The sequence below is a fragment of the Tenrec ecaudatus genome, chromosome X (assembly GCF_050624435.1).
Source record: "Tenrec ecaudatus isolate mTenEca1 chromosome X, mTenEca1.hap1, whole genome shotgun sequence".
Taxonomy (NCBI): domain Eukaryota; kingdom Metazoa; phylum Chordata; class Mammalia; order Afrosoricida; family Tenrecidae; genus Tenrec; species Tenrec ecaudatus.
In genome coordinates, this window is record NC_134548.1 from 116,094,770 (window position 1) to 116,115,829 (window position 21,060).

Here is a 21,060-nt window from a genome sequence, read left to right on the forward strand (position 1 = left end):
TAGGGCATTCAGTTTCGCTATTTCTTTGTAACTAAGCCTTCTTATGCTATTTTTGTGGTTATATAACTTTTTTGAGAAGATAACTTTAAAATTCAATGTGATGTCTCTTCCATCAGTAACAAGCGCTTTGATGCACTCTCTTTAAAAAGGAAGGGAGCGATCAGGGTAGTTTACTCTTCAATGCAGTAGTAACCAGTAGGAAGACTGAAGATGAATAAATGCATTGGAATCATGGTGCTGGAGAAGGACATGGAAAGCGCCAGGGCCAATGAAAAGGAGAAACAAATCTGTATTGGAAGGAGTAAGAGCAGCGGTCCTTGAAGACAAAAAGGGCAACAATTCATCTTATATGTGGTCAGCATATACCAGTCCCTGGAGAAGGACATCATATTTGGTAAAGTGGAGGGGGAGACAAAAAGAGGAAGTTCTTCAATGCGATGGATTCACACGGGGGCTGCCACAAGGGGCTAGGGCATGGGAGCAATCGTGGATGCAGAGGACCATGCAGTGTTTGGTTCTTTTGCGCATGGAGCCACTATGTGTCGTCACCAATCTGATGGCACCCGACAACAGCTCGTCAAACTTTCCCATCTGACGACTTTGTCGTGGGAGGCCTAGATTCAGGCTTGCTTGCTGGGTTGTAGCATAACTGAAGAGGCGGTGTGGATTGGAGTTGGAAAACATTTATTAGTAGAACTATAAACGATAATGGCCATTGTCTAACTTCTTCATCCGTTTGGGATTCACATTTTCGGTGGTCGTGAACTCTCAGCATACACAACATGTAAAAAAAAAGTTAATATTTGTATCTCTCTTGGATGTGAGCAGGTGTATCTAAAATGTTCATCAAAGAGCAGGTCGAAAATTATCCATCAATGGAAGATGAAAACTCACGTTTTCTCTCAAGATCCAGTATTCAGCACAATACTCTGTTCAAAACATACAGTCAATAAGCATTTGTTAAATGAATTAAACCCCTCGTGAGTTATGTTTAAAGAGCTGTTGGATTAGAATATGCACTAGATGAAGAGAGCACAATTCAAGTGGGAAAGTGTGAATGATGGGGGTGAAAATGATATAGTAAGAGAAGTATCTAGATTAAATAAAGATAATAAAGGTCCTTGTATATTTTTAAAAACTCAATAATAGAGTGAATGAATGATGTTATAGAAAGCATAATGATTATTACTACTATATCTGATCCAAACTTCACATTAAAGACTAACTCCTGATGATTATGCTTAAAATAATCATAACTATAAATGTAAATCAACCTATTCTATGATTTTAGCATGTGCAAAGTATTAACTTTGTTTGGCCTTCATGCTCATACACCATTTATGAGATTTGATAAGCAACATGGCCTATGTGATAAAATATCATTATATTCCTCTTTCTCTTAATGTCCCAGTGGATCCTTATAAAGATAGGATGACTACAGATTCATGGGCAAGGGAGTATTCAACTTAAGAATAAGGAATAACAGTAGGATCAGGACATTTGGAGCCCATGCCTTCCCAGTATAAGTTCTGAACATCATAGAGGGGAATAATGACTTAAAAGTATATGAAGCTTTTATAATTGCAAAACCTTGCCTGTCATAAAATTTCTCATTCAAATAGAAAATATAAATAAACCTTAAGAGAGTTATCGCATGCAATAACGTAGTCTTAACAAATCTACAATATATTTTCCCTTCAACCGTTTTCTTACAGTTAAAAATTTTCGTGCTGAAAAAGAGTCTATGCTTCTTCATAACAAAATTTTGGGAAGATTCTTAGGGAACAAATAAATGCCATAATGCAAGCTATTACATGGCAGAAAATCTCATCTTTCTTTTTGGCTAACAAGGTTTATTTTTCCTACTCTCTCTTTTGTAGGTTTCTCCATTGTTTAAACCTAATGAGAAGGCCAAAAGACCCTAAATCGAGCATTTTCCAAATATTGATAGCCTGCCTCTCATTTATTCTCTGAATGTAACATTATTGAACACTTATTGTTTTACAAGCACTGTGCTTGATTTTGACAATTACATTAAATATCAACATAGTGCTTTAGAATTCTTCATAATAAGATCAATAACAAAGTAGGTGCAGCTGTACAAAGAGAGTTCTTTGTACACGTGTCCCTCATGATGAATCAACATGCTATCTGACCATGCAAGCACACTTTAAGTCCCTGATTGCCAAGCCCAGCAAAAAAAATTTCCAGTAAATATACATCGCCTGTTGGAGCAGTAGTGACTAGTAGATACTGAATCAGCCTGGGGTGCTGCAGTAGACCATATTGTAGGTGGGATGGTTGGGTATAAACTTTCCAAGTATGAGTTGAACTCTCAATGATGGCATTGGAGTAGTCATGAAACGATCTGGAAGAAGAACATGACATGCAGAAGAATCAACAAAGTTTAAATATCTGGAGACAAAGGGGAGCTGGGTATGATCAAAGAACAAAGCTTGGTGAGCCAGATGCTGGAAAGGTAGTGGACAGAGGTAAGTAAAGACTACAGAAAAATGAGGATTAGAAGAAGTCAATCCAGAAACTCTTTGAAGCTCTCTGTAAGGGGGCTGCAGTTTATTGATGACTTAGCGTAAATGAGGTATTTAATGCAAAATTCCAAACATCTGCTCGATAGAGAAAGCAATATTCTAAACTCCATATAGCCAGCACCCGATTTCAATAATTTTCAATATTTTATCACATTTGCTTCATCTATCCTCTTGCTTATCTTTGCTCAAGTATTTTCAAGCAAATCCCAGCCGACATGCTATTTCTTCTTGTTATAATCAGTTCAGTACTCATCTCTTTAAATTGTGAATATTTTCTTTCACAACCATGACACTATTATCAAACATAAAATAGCTAGCAATAAATCTTTGCTATCATCGAATAACTAATGTACAGGAGCCATGGTGGTAAACTGGCAGAGAACTGTGCTGCCAACCCAAAGGTTGGACCGGCCCAACAAACCGAGAGGCCCCACAGTTGAAAGATCTGGCAATCAGCTACCGAAAATATTCTTGAAACCCAAGCCCATTTACTGTCCATTTGAATTCTAACTCACAGCAACTCTGTGTCAAAGACTGCAGCTCTTTGTCAAAGCCAACTGTCAGGTCGTTCTTTGGTAAATTGGCTGGTGGGGTCTACCGACCAATCTTTTGCCTAGTAAGAGATCACGCCACAACCACATGCGCAGGACTCCTGTAAACCTTGCAGCCTGCGAAACTAGTGGGGGTCCTTTTCTGTCCTATAGGGTCACTGTGAGTAGAAACAAGCTGCAGTACTTAACAATGACTACTCCATAATTGAATTTATCCAATGTGTCACTATTGCTTTTTAAAAAATCATCAGTTTATTCAAAGCAGGATGGAGACAAGTTTCACATGTTACATTCGCTGTTAGTTTGAGAGAAAACCATAGGTTCATGTTCCTACAGACTGTGCTCCTATAGTGTAGTCACTGTCTTATAATGCGTCTCCCACCCCTATAGTACTTTAAATGGAAGTTATCTTCATTAGATCCAGGGTCAATTTTTAAGCATAAAAAAATAGGTTGCACTCTATTTTCCATCTTAAGAGAATACTAATTTCTGAGTGCCATTTTACTTAATTGGTTCATGGAAAAGAAAAAAAAAACTTGACATAGGGGTGGTTTCCGACACCCTCTGGCAACAAAAAATGGGAAACAGGAGAATCACCATTATCAGCAGCAGGTAGTTCAGGCCAATGCTGCAATCTGGTGTACCGCACCCTACTGATTCTAACATCCACTGTCCCTCCCACAGCATTCTCTACATTTTGGCTGTGTACTATAATTCATTACAATCGCTACACAGAACTCACAGGTGATTATCACAATTATGAAAAGTAAGATGTTACAATTCAGGTGAGAAATGGTCTATACAGTTGTTCAGTCAGGACCGTTTCTTCTCTGAGATCCCAACAGGTAGGTCTCACTCTGGACAAAACCACTTGGCCTGGGCTCTGCCCTACTTAGACAATGTTACCACATTCTTTGGGGGCTGCTAATAAATGCCCAAAGGTCATGACACTGTGCTGTCTGTCTCAACCCAAAGGCACACAGCTCAATTTTTGAGTGTCAGCAAACCCAGCTCCCTCAATTAAGTGCCCAGAGGCAACTCCACAAACCAGCTTCTTGCACAAAAGCACTTAACTTTATTTGTTCTGTGGAGTGGGAAGTCCACCCTTGGGTCTGATTTGTCACCTGTTGACTTCTCTAATAAAGCCCACGATTATGAGCTTTGTCTGCGAGTTCTGTGTGGCGACTGCAATGAATCACCAAACCAGTCACAAAAGTAAAGTGTGTGGGGAGATGATTGAGGGCAAAATAGGGTCAAAGGGGAGCCAAGTGGAGGCGTGTCTGATATCTGCCTTGTGGCAATCAGCCTTGGGAGCCAGAAGAGGTCAGATGGGGGGCCCATGCCTGGTTCTGCTGCCAGAGCTGTGTCCTGGATCAAGGACATTCAATGTATGGAGATCTTGGGGTCCAAATGGCACACTTCATTCTTGGCTCTTCTCCCTAGCTGGTAATAAGATTCCCCTTTTCAGCTTCCAAGTAACTGAGTTTACATTCAGCAGGATGGCACTCACAATTGACCCTGTTAACAGTCACTCATGGTTGAATCCTATAATCCAGTCAGTGTCTTCCAGCATCTTCTTATCCACACTCATCCGGGAAACAAAAGCTGTTTGGTGCTAGTAACAAAGCCTGTGGCTAGAAAAGCCATATTAAATAATTCACTGCATTGTAGCTCATAAATAGATGATTGCCTAGATCATCTCATTAAGTGCTGCAAAATGGTGATTTTTAAAGTTTTCTTTCATTTCCTAACTGAGAAGGAGAAAATTTTACTCATGCACTACAGCCATTTTAGTACCCTAAAATTCATTAGGGATTTTTAACAGGAAATTGAAAATGATCTGAATTAGTCTTCAGACGTGTGAACTGCAGTGGAGAAAGGCAGGAATAACGGAGAAAACAGTTATAAAGTTACAACTAAGTGCAGGTATGAGGTGTTGTGGCCTGACACTGGTATTTTAACCTTAACAATGATGAGTAGTCATATTTAAGATATATCTTGGAAATAAAACCAAGAAGGCAAACAAATATTGGGTGTAAACTGTGAAAGAAAAAATAAGAATTAACCCCTTCTTTTTGTGCTCTAGCAAATAGATGCCATTTAATAAAATGAGAACTATTCAAAGAGAGTAAATTTTTTAAAGGGGAAAAAGAAAACAAATTAATAGCTCTCTTTTACCATGTTCAGTTTGATATGTCTATTAGATACCTTAGCAGAGGTATTGAATAAGTAACATCTGGAAATCACATCAGAACTGACATAAACATTTTTGTCTTATCTCAAAGGAGGAGTTCAGTCAAAAAGTGTTGCTGTTGCAGTTCCAGTTGACCCGTGCACGAGTTGATTTCAAACAAATCATATGGAGACATGTCTCTGTCCCTGTGATCAGTAGATGGCTACAGACACATTCTCTCAGTACGACACTTCTAGTTGTCTCCTTAGGGTGTCTTCCAAAACAATGTCCAATGAAAGCAATGGTATTCCATGGGGATATACTGGGCCAGGTAAACTCCGGGAGAGAGGTCATCTCAAGGTTTTGTCAACTGATTTTAGAAATCCCCAAAAGATGATATTGACAGATTTTCTCAAAAGACACTAAATGGCATTTTAAGAAAATTGAAACTGGATCAGTGGGGAAAAGGGCAGGATAGTTGCACCATTATTAATTAGTAATCTTTTCCAATCATGAAAATACATCGGCATTTTAACCCTTTTGTGCTATTGTTGGTATAGTTTTTATTACAATTAGGGCTCTGAGATATGAGAGAGTAACTATTTGATGATTCCAGACCCAAGTCAAAAAATTACTTCTGACCTACCAGTCATCTCAACTGAGGATCTACACATTGCTAAGTAGATCAAAATAAACTATCCATGCTGCACTCTTTTCAAATTCTTGACACACAGAATTTGCGAACAAAATTTTACTTCCATGTGCTAAAATAGCATTGTTCAGTAATTTCTTCATTCTGTTTTTGGTATAGTGGGTTAGTTTTGGGGCTGCTAACCACAAGTTCAGCAGTTCGAAACCACTAGATTCTCCACAGTAGAAAGATGAGGCTTTTTACTCCCGTCAAGAAGTATAGCTTGGGAAATCCAAAGGACCAGTTGTATATTGTGTACAGAGCCACTTTGATTCAGAATAGACTCCACAGTAGTGAGCTTCCTGTTGGGTGACCAGATAACCAGCTAATGTATAGTGAACCCCTATAGGTTTCCAAGACTCTAATTTTTTTACAGGAGTAGAAAACCCAGTGTTTCTACCGTGGAGCTGCTGGTGGTTTTGAACTACTGACCATTTGGATTGCAACCCAACCTGTAACCATTACACGATCAGGATTTGGTAACTGTTTCCCAAACTCCTTGGTATAAACTAGTGAGTTCTTCCAGTGCTGCCTTATTTTTGAGAAACATTTCAATTAATACTCTGTCAGTTTTGGTAGCCTAGATTTTGATTGATGTTTTCATTGTAGATTGACTTCTTCCTTAAATACCATCCATTATCATGTGCTACCTCTTGAAATGGTTGACCAATTCTTTTTTGTACAGTGTCTCTATGCATTCTTCCCATCTTGAATGTTTTTACTACAGAGGAGGAATAGGAATTAGTCACTGAAAATCTTTTCCATAACAGCTGAACATAACCAGACAGACTGACAGCCTCCTGAACAAAAGCAGAGCATTGTCACATATAGTTCTAAAAATGAGCCCTTCGAGCCAGAAGGCACTCAAAATATGACGGAGGAAGAATTGATTTCTCCAATAGAGTCAATGATAATAACGTGGATGAGTAAGCTTCAGGGTTGTTCACCTGCTGATGGCACACAGCTGCAAATATCTATTAATACTTCAAAAGTGAAATGTACAAAATATGATTCTATGAAAATTGAAAGTCACCAAATATTAAAAATAATACATAAATAGCAATATCCTAGGCATTAATGAAGGGAAATTCACTGGTATTTTGAACCAGACATTCATATGATTTACTATGCTGGGAATGACAAATTCAATAGGAATGGGGACCTATTCATTTTTATAAAGCACATTTCAATATGTATCTTGAAGTATAATATTTGGATAGGATGTTATCTATTTGAATTCAAGGAAATTCAGCTAATAAAATTTTTATTCCTATTTATGCAGCAACTGCTAAATTTAATGATAAAAAATTAATAACATTGCCAATACTTTCATCCAAAAATTGATAAAATATGCAATCAAAATGCAGTGATAATTTTTGGCAATTGGGATTTTAAATTTATAAACAAAGAGGAACAAATAGTATTTAGAAAATATGCCACTTGTGATAGGAAGGATAACATGGTAGAGTTTTACAAAACTAATACCATCTTCAAGGAGCCCTGGTGGTGTAGTTATGAATTGGGCTGTGAACTCCATGGTCAGTAGTTCAAAAGCACCACCTGCTTCTCAGGGAAAAGACTAGGTTTTTTTCTACTCCCATAAACAGTTACAGTCTTTGAAACCCACAAGGGGTTGCTATGAGTCAGCATTGACTCAATGACAGTGAGAACATCTTCGTAGCAAATACTTTTTTTTTATCATTTTATTAGGGGCTCATACAACTCTTATCACAATCCACATATACATCAATTGTGTAAAGCGTATTTGTATATTCATTGCCCTCATCATTCTCAAAACATTTGCTCGTCACCTAAGCCCCTGGCCAAATATTTTTTAACAACATAAATAGTGACTATACATGTGGACTTTGCCATATGGCATACAAGGAATCAAATTGAGTACATCTGTAGAAAGAAATAATGGAGAAGCTCAATATCAGTAACCAACATGGAATTAGGTGCTAACTGTGGAAAAGGCCATTAATTGCTCATCTGTAAATTCCAATTCAAGTGGAAGAAAATAAACACAAGTTCACTGGAGCCAAAATATGACCCTGGGTATATCCCACCTATATTTAAAGAACATCTCAAGAATGCATTTAATTCATTGAACACATGTGACATAAGACTCCATGAGCTTTGCGACTGCATGAAAGACATAATCCATGAAGAAATCAAAAGGCCATGTAAAACACAGGAAAGAAAGGAAAGATTATTGTACATGCCAGGGGAGGCTCTGAAAATTGCTCTTGACCTTAGAGTAGCCGAGGAAAATGGGAGAAATGATGAAGAAAGAGAGCTGAACAAAAAAGTTTAAAGGGAAGCTTGAGAAGAAAAAGTATCACAGTGATATATGCAAAGACCCGGAGATAGAAAACCAAAAAAGAAGAAAATTATCAGAACATATCCAGCTGAAAAGCTGGAGAAAAAATTTAAGTCTCGAAGTAGCAATATTGAAAAATTCTGTGGGCCAAATCCGGAACAATGCAGGAAGCATCAAAAAACGATGAAAGGACTACACAGAATCACGTTACCAAAGCCAACTGGTCCACATTCAACCGTGTCACGATAGAGCACATGACCAAACACAATGGTACTGCAGAAAGAAGCACACTACACTGAAGACATTAGCAAGAAAAAAGCTCTAGGAATTGATGGAATACTAATTGAAATGCTTCAATAAACTGATAAAGTGGTGGAAGTACTCACTGCTCTATACTACGAACTTTAGAAGACAGCTACCTGGGAAATTGACTGGAAAAGGAAAGTGACCCAACAGAATGATAAAATTGTAGAACAATATCATTATTTTCACATGCAAGTAGAATTTTGCTGCAGATCAACCAACAACAATTGCAGCAGTACATAGACAGGATGCCGCTAGATGTTCAGGTTGCATTCTGAAGTGGATGTGGAACAAGGGTTATCGGTGCTGATGTGGAATGGATCTTGGCTCAAAGCAGAGAAAACCAGAAAATGTTTATTTGTGTTTTATTGACAATGGCAATGCATTCAACTCTAAGGATCATAATAAATTATGTGTAACATTGAGGAGAATGGGACACTTCTAGAACACTTCTTTGTGTGCCAGCAGAATTTGTATCAAGAACATGGATCAAGAGGCAATTGTGGGAACAGAACAAGGAAATATCACAAATGGTGTGTGTCAAGGTTGTAGCCTCTCGCCATATTTATTCAATCTGTATGCTGAGCAAATCTTCTGGGAAGCTCGCTTATGTGAAGAAGAATTTGCCATCGGGATTGAAGGAAGACATATTAACAACCTTAGATATGTATTTGCTAAGGGAGATCAAGGATTGCAGCATTCCATGTGGATTATGACTCAATGTAAGGAAAACCGAAATCCTTACACCTGGACAAGTAGACAGCATCATAATAAATGATGAAAAGATTGAAGCCGTCAAGCATTTTGTCTTGCTTGGATCCACAATCAATGCTCATGGAAGCAGCACTCATAAATGCTTCACAAGCCCTTTTGTTACTTTGGTGACTAATGTGAACCTACCATGGTATTTTCTTTTTTTTAAGGTAAATTATTTTTATTTTCAGCAATTAAAGACATTTATTTTTCTGATTTTAAAAATCATGACTTCCTTGATGTTGATGGTCTAAAGGAAAATGGTCAGAATATATTTTCACACATTTTCTACTTGATGAAAAGCTCTGATAATTACTGGATTCATTCTTCTTTGGAAATTAACTTGATTTCTATTGATAATTTGTCTTAATTGTTCTGGCTCCGTCCATTGTCGTGGCTACTGTGCCAATTGGTCTCCTGGAGTGTCTTCTTCTGTTAGTTACCTTGCACTGGACCAAGTTTGGCATCTTCTCCTAGGGACTAGTCTCTCTCTTTTTTGACAGCTTGGACTTCGTTCATGGAAACCATCAGTTCTTGATCTTATGTTACCTCCTGGAGTGGTGTTAAGTCAATCACTCTTCTGTCAGTTTGTCATACAGTGGTAGCTTTATGTTGGTGGGATGTTGGAATTGATGCTGCGAGTATTTTGAGTATAAGCAAGGATACACAAGGTATGTGGTTTCAGTTGGGTTCGACATGAAGACAGTCCAAGGAGAAGAATCTGGTGAACTACTTTTCAGAAAAATAAAAGACTTAAAAACCTTAGTGAGTGAAAACACTGATGTAGTAGTAGAAGATGAGCTCATGTTGGCAGCTGGAAAAATGGTGAATGGGAAATTACTGCCTTCTTTTTCCTAATTTCATACAGCACAAACTTTTCAAAGAGTGAAAACAAAACTACAAAGATTTATTGTTGCTGTTCTTATGGTTGTTGTTGTTATGTGCCATTGAGTGGATTCCAACTCACAGTGACCTTATGAACTATAGAACAAACCATTTCTCAGCCCTGGACCATTCACATGATTGTTCTTATGTTTGAGCCCATCGATGCAGTCATTGTGTAAATCCAACTCATTGAGGGTCTTCCTCTTTTACGCTGCCCCTCTTTAATAAGCAGGATGTCCTTCTCAAGGGACTGGTCTTCTCTGACAACAAGTCCATAGTATTTGAGACACGTCTCACCATCTTTGCCACCAAGGAGCATTCTGGCTGTAGTTCTTTGAAGACAGATTTGTCGGTTCATTTGGCAGACCCTAGTAATTTATTTTTTTAAAGTTTATTTATTTGTTTGTTTTTATTTAAATCATTTTATTAGAAGTCCTATCATAGTATTTTCAATCACCTCATATGCATGTTACAGTTGGTTATTGAATAAGGAAGATCAAAGTAGCATTGATGTATTTGAATTATGTTGTTGGCAAAGATATTCAAAATACTGTGGATATTCAAATTACTAGAAGAGCAAATAAATGGGTCCTGAAAGAAGTACACCCCGAATGAAAGGACAGTAAGACTTCTTTTTCTCCACATTGGATATATTATTTAGAGAGACTAGTCCCTGGAAAAGAGCATCATGCTTAATAAAAGAGCAGTGCATCACAAAAGAGAGCACCTTTGACAAGACAGATGGACACAGTGGCTTCAACTGTCGGTTAAACATACCAAATGTGTGGCTGGTGTAAGACCGGGCAGTGTTGTGTTATTTTGTACCTAGGGTTGGTATGAGCAGAAACCCATTTGATAGGAACAAGAAAATAAATAGTTCATTCACAGTATCCTTCAATATTTAAGCTTGAGCTTATATTTTTACATTTTATTTCATTTTAAGTTATGTTTAGAATGATTTTCTCTTTTGGTTTTTGGATTCCAAATCTTTGATGGTTTAATATTATAGTTCAAATGTATTAATTAAATCCGACTTTGTAGGACTTTTCAAAATAGACCCAACAGAATATTCTTGATTACATAGCTCCCTCAAACTTCGCTGCCATCCAGTTAATTCTGACTCGTAGGGACCCTACAGGACAGGGTAGAACCACCCGTGAGGTTGCAAAGTTGTAATCCATTACTAGAAAACTTCATCTTTCTCCTGAAGAGCAGCTGGTAGTATCTAAATGAACTTGTGATTAGCAACCCAATGCCTAACCCACTACATCACCAAGGCTCCTGTGCATAGTCCTCCCCCAAATCCAAACTCACTGCCATCAAGTTGATGCCAACTCATAACGCTAAAACAGTGGAAGCCCTCACTCCTCTATGCTACGAGACTTAGCACACAGGGCAGGGGAGAACTGTCTGTGTGGATTTCTGAGACGGCCACTCTTTACGGGAGTAGAAAGTGTCATCTTTCTCCCTATTGTTTCATAAATTACCTGAGGAGACACATTCAACGTTCATGCCCTCTAAGTAGAAATGCAGAATCATACCAATTATCTTTAATCTCTATTTGCCTCTTATCTCTCTTATAAACCCAATTGTTGTAGTTTTTCATTGCCTTTGAGTTGATTCAAACTCAACAATCCATGTGTGCAGAGATAAACTGTTTTTTGGGGGGAGGGGGGCCTCATACAACTCTTATCGCAATCTATACATCCATCCATTGTATCAAGCACATTTGCACATTTGTTGATATCATCATGTTCCAAATGTTTTCCTACTACTTGAGCCCTTGGTATCAGCTTCTAATTTTTCTCCTCCCTCCCCCAATCTCCCTCCCTCGTGGACCCTTGATAATTTATAAATTATTATTATTTTTCATGTCTTACACTGATAGATGTCTCTCTTCACCTACTTTTCTGCTGTCCATCCCCCTGGGAAGAGGTTCTAGGTAGATCATTGTGATTGGTTCTCCATTTCTACCCCTATCATTCCCTTACCCTCCTAGTATAGCTACTCTCAATAGTGGTCCTGAGGGGTTAATACTTCCTGGATTCCCTGTGTTTCCAGCTCTTCTCTGTACCCGTGTACATGCTTTGATATAGCCAAATTTGTAAGATATAATTGGCGTCATGATAGTGGGGGGGGAGGAGGAAACATTAAAGAACTAGAGGAAAGTAGTGTTTCATCAGTTCTATACTTCACCCTGATTGGCTCATCTCCTCCCCACAACCCTTCTGTAAGGGGATGTCCAACTGCCTACAGATGGGCTTTGGGTCTCCACTCCACACACACCTCATTCACAATTATATGATTTTTGTTCTGGGTCTTTGATGCCTGATGCCTGATCCTATTGACACCTCATGATCACATGGGCTGGTGTGTTTCTTCCATATGGGTTTTGCTGCTTCTCAGCTAGATGGTTGTTTGTTTATCTTTAAGCTTTTATACTCCAGACCCTATATATTTTGTTAGCCAAGCACCATCAGCTTTCTTCACATTTGTTTATACACCCACTTTGTCTTCAGCAATTATATCAGGAAGGTGAGCATCATGGAATGCCTGGTTAATAGAACAAGGTGTTCTTGCATTGAGGGAGTACTTGAGTAGAGGAAGAATGTCCATCTACTACATTAATACTAAACCGATAAATTCATGTACATACTTAGATCTACTTCCCCATCATGTAGAAATATATTTATATAAATACATGCCTATATCTGGACCTCTATAAATGCCCTTTGCCTACTAGTTCTTTCCTCTATTTCCTTTTACTTACCTCTTGTTCCACTATCATGTTTAGCCTTCATTTGGATTCTAGTAATTCCTCTTGCTTATACTGCCCTTGATCAAGCCCTGCCAGGCCTCCTACACCCTCCTCACCATCGATTTTAGCTCACTTGTTGTTCCCTTGTTCCTGGGTTTGTTAACACCCACTTCCTTTCCCCTGCTTCCCCCTATCCCATGTCCCCCCTGGAACAATCTCCTCCAGATTGTTTATCCCACCTATCTTATCTAGAGAGACATGCAGAGATAATATGCACAAAAACAAGATAGAGCAAAACAAAGCAACAAAGGAAAACAAAACAACAAAAACCAATGACAAAAAAAGAAAGGCCTATGAATAGTTCAAGGTGTGTTTGTTGACTTTTAGGAGTGTTTTCTGGTCAAGTCTGATGGGGTGCCATGCCCTGGCCCCCAAATCTATTTTTGATATTCCCTGGGAACTTTGTTGTTCTGCTCCCCTTGTTGTTCTGTTGCCCACCCTTAGTGTTTCCCCTCGGTGTGGTGGGGTCAGATTCCCCACACTGTGTCTCCAGTATTGTCCTCAGTAGTGCTGTGGGTCAGTGAGGAATGTCGTGTCTTGTGGTGGGGCTGGCCATATAGCCCTCTCTGCGCATTGGTTGTTCTGAGCAGGAAGATTGTCTTCGGGGTTTGGTGGGCCAGGATGTACTCCACTCTCTCTCCCTCCCTCTTTGGTTGCTCCTGTGTACCCTGGTCAGACGTGCCCCACTCCTTGAGCTGTAGCTTCAGTGCTGTCCTCTGAAGTGAATTCTTCTGGGCAGATGGGTACTTTCCACATAGTTGGGATTGGGTCTGGCCCTTCAGACCTCTCTATTGGTTCTCTGCTTCATGCCGGTATGTTACATTCACATCTTGGAGACTTTGACCTTTTAGAAGATTGCCAGGCCTGTCTTCTGAGGCACTTCTAATTGGGTCTGAATCACCAACATTTTAATTAGTAGTTAGTTGGCCAATTAATGTTTAGCCCTAACCAGCTTCCTAATACACCAGAACACTTCAGAAATAAATTTTCACAAACTCTACAAAGGCCCATATCTTTAAACCATATGGCACTGCTTTGATTTCACTATCAGTTTTGTTTTCAATTAAGGTAAACTTCTAAATAAGAACAGCTTGTCTTTAATGCCTTCGTACCTCCCTTCATCTGTCCCTCTACTCTCTCTTGGAAACTCATGTGGTTACTGTGCAGTGTCCTTGTGCCCTCATACTGCACCCAAAATGCGCAAATAACCATCTCACATCACCAGTGAAGAATTTGACCTAGGTTTTATCCCTCCTGTAAAGTATGCTGTCTACAAAAATTATTCCGTCCCTCTGATCAAAGTATGCTATGATCTATAAATCAGCTAGTCAATATTATAGGGAATACAATCACACTGGAATTATATGACAATTTGGTTACTGGAAATGAACCTGATAGGAATAATTATGCTGTGTCCTAAGTATACATTCAAAGAAGAGCCAAGGAAAAATCAAAGGCTTTCTTTGACTTCTGTGGTGTGTAAGAAATTAAATAATTTGAATAGATTGAGGTAGTAAAAGTGAAATGAAAGAGTTCACAGCAAATGATAAGTATTTGATATAACATTTTGGGAAACTGGAAAAGAAATATCATTAGAGATAATGTAAAAACTGCTGTCCAATATTGACACCTAAATAGAGATAGATAAAATACATATTTAAAGGTACCAAATTGTTATACAATGTATTCAAACAATTCAATCAAAGTTGACAAACTGGGAGGAGTGACAAAAACAATGAATGTTTGCTTGGATTTAACCATGAGCAGCTATTGGATAGTTAAGGGAAAATATAAGGAGACACGGGATTAATGGAGACAAGAATGTGCATACATGGTAGTTAAGCTAAAGAGCTGTTTGGAGGGAGAGGCAGAACATTGCACAAACATAATCATGGTTTTAACAACTCATCATCAATGAGTTTACAGTTTTGGGTTTCAAATTTCTGTGTTGGAGCTGTTAAGATTTGAACTATAGATGATGGCATTGGTCATATCTTGATTCACAATTTACTTTCTGCACCTACAAGGCTGTTTGACTTTTAAAGGAATGTCTTTGATCACTCAAGCTCAGTTTCCTCACGTGTCAAGTGGTGATAAGAGTAGTGCTTACAGGAGGATGTTTTGTAGTCATTACTCAAGTCAAATAAAGTGCTTAGGAGTGCCTAGTTCATAATATTGCTTTTAAATTACAATAAAGGTGGTTATAAATGTTATTGTGGTGGTTAGGTGCCATCGATTCAATTTCTACTCATAATGACCCTATGTAGAGAAAATGAAACATTGCCTGGTCCCAAGCCATCTTTATAATCATTGCTTTGTTTGAATCCATTGTTGTAGTCACAATGTCAATTCACGATTTGAGGATCTTCCTCTTTTTTACTGACCTTTTACTTTACAAAGCATGACATCCTTCTCCAGGGACTGTTACCTCTTGATAATGTGCCCAAAATACATGAGGTGAAGTCTCATCATCCTGTTTCCAGGGGCATACAGGCTGTACTTCTTCCAAGACATGCCTGGTTGTTTGTTTAGCAGTCCATGGTGCTTTCTTATGTTCTTTGCCAGCACCACAATTCAAAGGCATCAATTTGTCATTGGCCTTCCTTGTTCAGTGCCCACTGTTTCACATGTGTATGAGACAATTGTAAGTACCATGACATGGGTGATACACACCTTGGTTCTCAATGTACCATATTTGCTTCACAACAATGTAAAGTTATTAAATAAATAACTGTTATTAATGAAAACAAAGTCTGGGCTGGGCTTAACTCTGTTCTTGGAATGAAATAGAAAGAACTGTGGGTACTACTAAAGTATTCACTGAGTCATCTGTATAGATGTTTAACTCATCTTATTTAGCCAGTTGCAAGTAGGTCTTTTCGGTGTCGTGTACTCCTTAGAGCAAGGGTGATGAGGTTTCTACTAGCATACTTTGGACATGTTTTCAAGAGAAAGGCGTCATGCTTGATAAAGTAAATGGGCAGTGAAAGAGTGGAAGGCCTCGTGATTTCCTGCTATCCATAATGGAGGGATGCGAATAAATTGGTTATGAAACAGAGTACATTGGAGAGATGACTATAGAAGATAAAAATGATAAATCTGACTCAAATAGTTAAAACCCTGTCAGCTGATCTCTGTCATACACATTGGGCCTGACCTGGTTTTCAACAATTTCGGTGTTCTTTATTTTTCTTTTCTTTTTCTTCATATTAGAGGTTAGATCTGATGAATTTTGTTATTGGGGATAGCCCTCTTGGATGTCTGTTGTATGTTTTTCTGTCTTTCAAGATATGAAAGCGAGGACAGATGAACCCATAGAGACAGCAAGCAGAACTGTGGGGCCAGGTGCAGGGGGAGGGGTAAAGGGGAGTGGAAATTAGGGAACTTGAAAAGAAAGAGAATGTTTGAAACCGATGGTGGTAGTGATTGTACAATTCTGCTGGATATGATTAGACTTTGGGGTGATATCTGTACTAGCTCCCAATGAAAAGGTTTTGGGAGGGGAAAAAAAGAAAAAGGGGAAGGCCTTCAAGGAGACAGGCTTAAGCATAAGAACAATTGTGAGGATTATGCAGGGTTGGGTAATGTTTCATTCTTCGTTCTGTCGATATGGGTCAGAACTGACTGGATGACACCTCACAACAACAAAAATTCAGCCCAAACTCCAAATCCTTCCACCATTGCCATCAAGTTGAGTGCAACTCAGAGCAACCCTATCATAAGTTCCCTCGACTTTAAGCTTTAGAGGGGATAGATAGCGTCATCATTCTCCCAAGGAGCACCTGGTAGTTTTGAACTGTCAACCTTGTACTTAGTAGGCCCAAACTTTCCCAACAGGGCTACCAGGGCTCCTTAAAACTCTTAAAATGCCTCCAAAATCAACTAGTGATTCTCCAAAGAGTGTTATATTAATATACCCGGATTTTTAAGCTGTCTTATTTCATGAAACAACCCCATTTCATAAAGAAGAGAGAGTAAGCATGACTATCTAAATAATAAATTTGATTTTTACCTTGAATTAATTAAAAACTATGTTCAGTTCTTCCTTGGGTGGATTTCCTTACACATGGAAAAATTATCATACCATAATTTTACTAATATGAGTTTATAATTAAAATTATTTTGAATTTTACTGTTTGCCTTGACTCACCTATTCAGTACAGAACCAGTTTCTAAGCATTTAAAAGGCACATATTTGCACCTAGTTCAAAAGCTGGGACTCTATTTCTCTGAGGGTAATAACAGCTTTTCAAGAATAGGAGAATGAATCTAGATGGGGAAAGGCAGTTCTTTGTGATACAAATTCAAGTATTCCTACTACTTCCCTTGATTCAATGAATGTTCTGTGTGGAGAGCAGATGCAGGTATTCAAATAAAAGGACACCTGCTCCATTTTATGCTTAATAGAGGTAGCCATGACAACAAGGATGTTAAATCAGTATAAATGCCCCCAAAATGCACTCCAAACATGCATTTTCTTTTTGCCCACATCTACATACACACTGACAAACCATCAACTAAGAAGTAAAAATTCCTATCAAGCCTGTTAATTGTCAACATATGGGCATCACACCATCTGCAATGAGCCACTTCATTTTTCTCAATTCACAGCCTTATTTTACAACTGAATACTCCACTATGATACATTATTATGGAACCCAGTGCAGATCCAAACAAATACTTCATTAGAAGGTTTTATTGAACCTTTTTAGTGAAACAAAAATATTCAACTCATTTAGTATGTACAGGCTATAGATCATATTCATACCAAGGATTTGCTTTCTAATTATTCAACCAAATGTGTCTTTCCACAGATTGTTCAGAAAAAGGATAGAGCACCTCACATTTTAACCTCGACACCTTTGATTATGCTCCCTCATCTCTCTCAAATGTTGCCCTCTCATTTTCACAAGCGAATACTACATACCCTTCAAGCTCCAGGTTCAGTGCAATCATCCCTTCTCTTAGGTTCTGCGCTTGCACTTCTACATCTCTTTTGGCGCTCAGACATTCACGATAACCCAAAAGAACCACTGCCATCGAGCGATCCCATAGGAAAAGCAGAACTGTCCCTTTGGGTTTCTAAGACCTCAAATCTCTATAGGAACAGCCCAGCCTCATCTTTCTCTGGAGCAGCAGCTGGTAGGTTCAATCCATTGACCTTGTGGTTTGCAGCTCAATAGGCAAGCTAGTACACCACCAGAGAAATGCTTTATTATCTCTACTAAATCTTAAACTGTGTCTTAATAATAATTGATCATGTTCCAGCCTGAAGTGCCTACCTTAGGTCTTAACAAACAGTAGCCCCTTGGTGGCCATTTAAGAGAACACTAAGGCCATTTCATCCTAAAAGACTACCAAAATTCCATCATCTGCTTTTCTACATAGCTGACAGATGCATTTCAGTCTTTTGTAGAAAATATGATTCAAGGTAGAAATCTACCTCTATCTCTCCTTTGATCAGGTCCTCGTCTTCTGATTTCAAAAGCCATGCTTGGCTTCTCAAGATAGCCAACACACGTTTTGTATGGTGATCAAAGGGGAGAAAACAGGAAGCCACATTTCAGACATCTTGGACTCTGCCATACATAGTTCAGACACTTTGGTTAGCAGCCTTTCCGCTCCTCATCACATCACTAAGTGGGATGGTTTTATTTCCCTGCGATTTTGGTGACAGAACAAGGGATGAGTCCTTTCTGTATTGGCAGTCATCAGCAGCTCATGATTTTGTCACAGATAATTCCCTACCCATCAGTCTGTACAAGGTCAACCAAATGCATGTTGGAATGGAATTAGATCCCAGTGGAATCATATTCTGTCCTTTCCTGCTCCTGCATTGTATCTGCCCTTTCTCCTCTGTCTTCCATAGGTTTACCTCAAAACCATTCCTAAATATTTCTCTACCACGTGCCAACGTGTATCTTCCATATGATGTTCAGCCTGATCCACTCAGTCAAAAGGTTTTCCTCTTCTCTTCACTCCCACAATACTTTATCCATGCCCTTCCTTCTGAATTTAAAATATCTTGTATTATACATCCTAAGAAGGCCTAATGGCAAGCACAGTGGTTAAGCACGTGGCTAGTCATCTAAAAATTGTTGGATCAAACTGACCAACCCCTCCTCAATTGAAAAGACCTGGAGGTCTGCTCACATAAAGGAGTGTGTGTATGTGTGGGTGTGGGTGTGAGGGGAGGGTGTGTGTGGGGGTGTGTGTGTGAGTGTGGGTATGGGTGTGTGGGGGTCTGTGTGTGTGTCCTGACAATCATTCAGAAGCACCAATCCAAAAGCCCCATGGGACACTCCTGGTCTATTGTATAAACTCTGTGAGGCAGAGTCAATGTGACAACACCCAACTGCAACACTACAGTAATGTATGTATTTTGTATATATATATACTATTTTCCCTCACTGAAGTTCTGCTTGAGAAGTTTCTGCTTCGTTTTACATGTCCTATGTGTGAAGTGTAGTATTTTTCATGTGAAAACAGCTCAATAACAATGGGGTGATTGGAAGAGTAAGATTTCGTGACTTCCAATAAACATTTTGGGCCTCCAAATATTTAGAATATTATATTTCATTCATTAATTATCTGCCCATTCATTCATTTGTTCCACAAGTATTTATTAGCAGCTATCATTTTCTGAGCACTGTTCTTTGAGCTTTGACTGTGACATCGAGCTAAACAAACTCTGCTCTCATAGATATTACATTGTAGTGAAGAGAGACAAAACAAAATAATAATTGTCATTGGATACTAGATAATGTGAAGGAAATAAAGGTAAAGAAAAGAAGATAGAAAGAGAGGATAAATGAAATGCTATTATGCAGAGATTGGTCAGACCCAGAATCGATAAGCTGGCAGTGGGGCGAAGAGCAGAAAGACGCAAGGAACAAGGCCTGGCTGTCTTTTTGTGCACAGCAAACGCATACGCCACAGGCATGGACCCTGCATGGACCGGACAAATGAGGAAGGCTCCCAGGGATGGATTGTGGCAAGGAAGGGAAAGATACCAGCCAGAGAAAGTTCTTGGGATTTTACAATTATGGAAATTAAAAGCCACTAAATTACATCAAGCAGAGGAGTGATATTACCTATAAGTAATGACATACTATTTGGGGGGGGAGGGAATCAACATCATTAAGATGTAATTACCATTTAATAAAAGGCACACATTTAATGTGCTTTTATGTTTCTGATAGCATATAGATCACAATAAAGAAGAAATCTGTGTATATAAAAAAGTATCTGGGTATATATATATACATATAAAAATCATATACATTATGTATCAAAGAACTTGAGTTTGTAATTTGTAATTCATTAGTATTCAAAATGCATAGTAAATTTTGAAAATTTAATTACTTGGGGAGATAATATCTTTTTAAGGACACATTGCTAAGCACATGATCACCCACCTGCTCTTGAGCATATATATTATTTAGCCTCTCGTATTAAACAGAATAATTGCCATGACACAAAAGAGCCTTTTGTGCCATTAATATCTTCATTAACCCAAAGCCTCAGTTGCATAGAAAAATCATCAAACTATAAGTGTAGCTTATTTCTTAGTATGTATAAAAACTTAAAATTATACAAAATATATATTAATGTTTGTAAACAATATTTATTATAGGTGTTTGTTAGTGCAAAAAGCTGACAGTGCTTTTGGAAGCATACATTTTTTTTCTTAATTGTACTCCTTAAAGATGAAAAGTTGAGGTTGGATTTAGTATAAGCAACTAGATTCACATCCATCAGTTCCGACAAAGTAGTCATTAAATTTAAAGTTTGTTCAGAACCCTTATTCAATAGCACCCAGAAAATTTTAGAAATTGCATTCTTAGAATAAGCAAATCCAAAATATAATTATTAGATTTGAAACTTACCCTGGAACTTACCCCACCATAAATATAAAAATCATTTTTCTGACAATAGCTATATTAAAAATGCAATGTGATGACCTCCAAACTAATTTCACCCCATTTTCATGATTGAGAACCAAGGAAAGAAG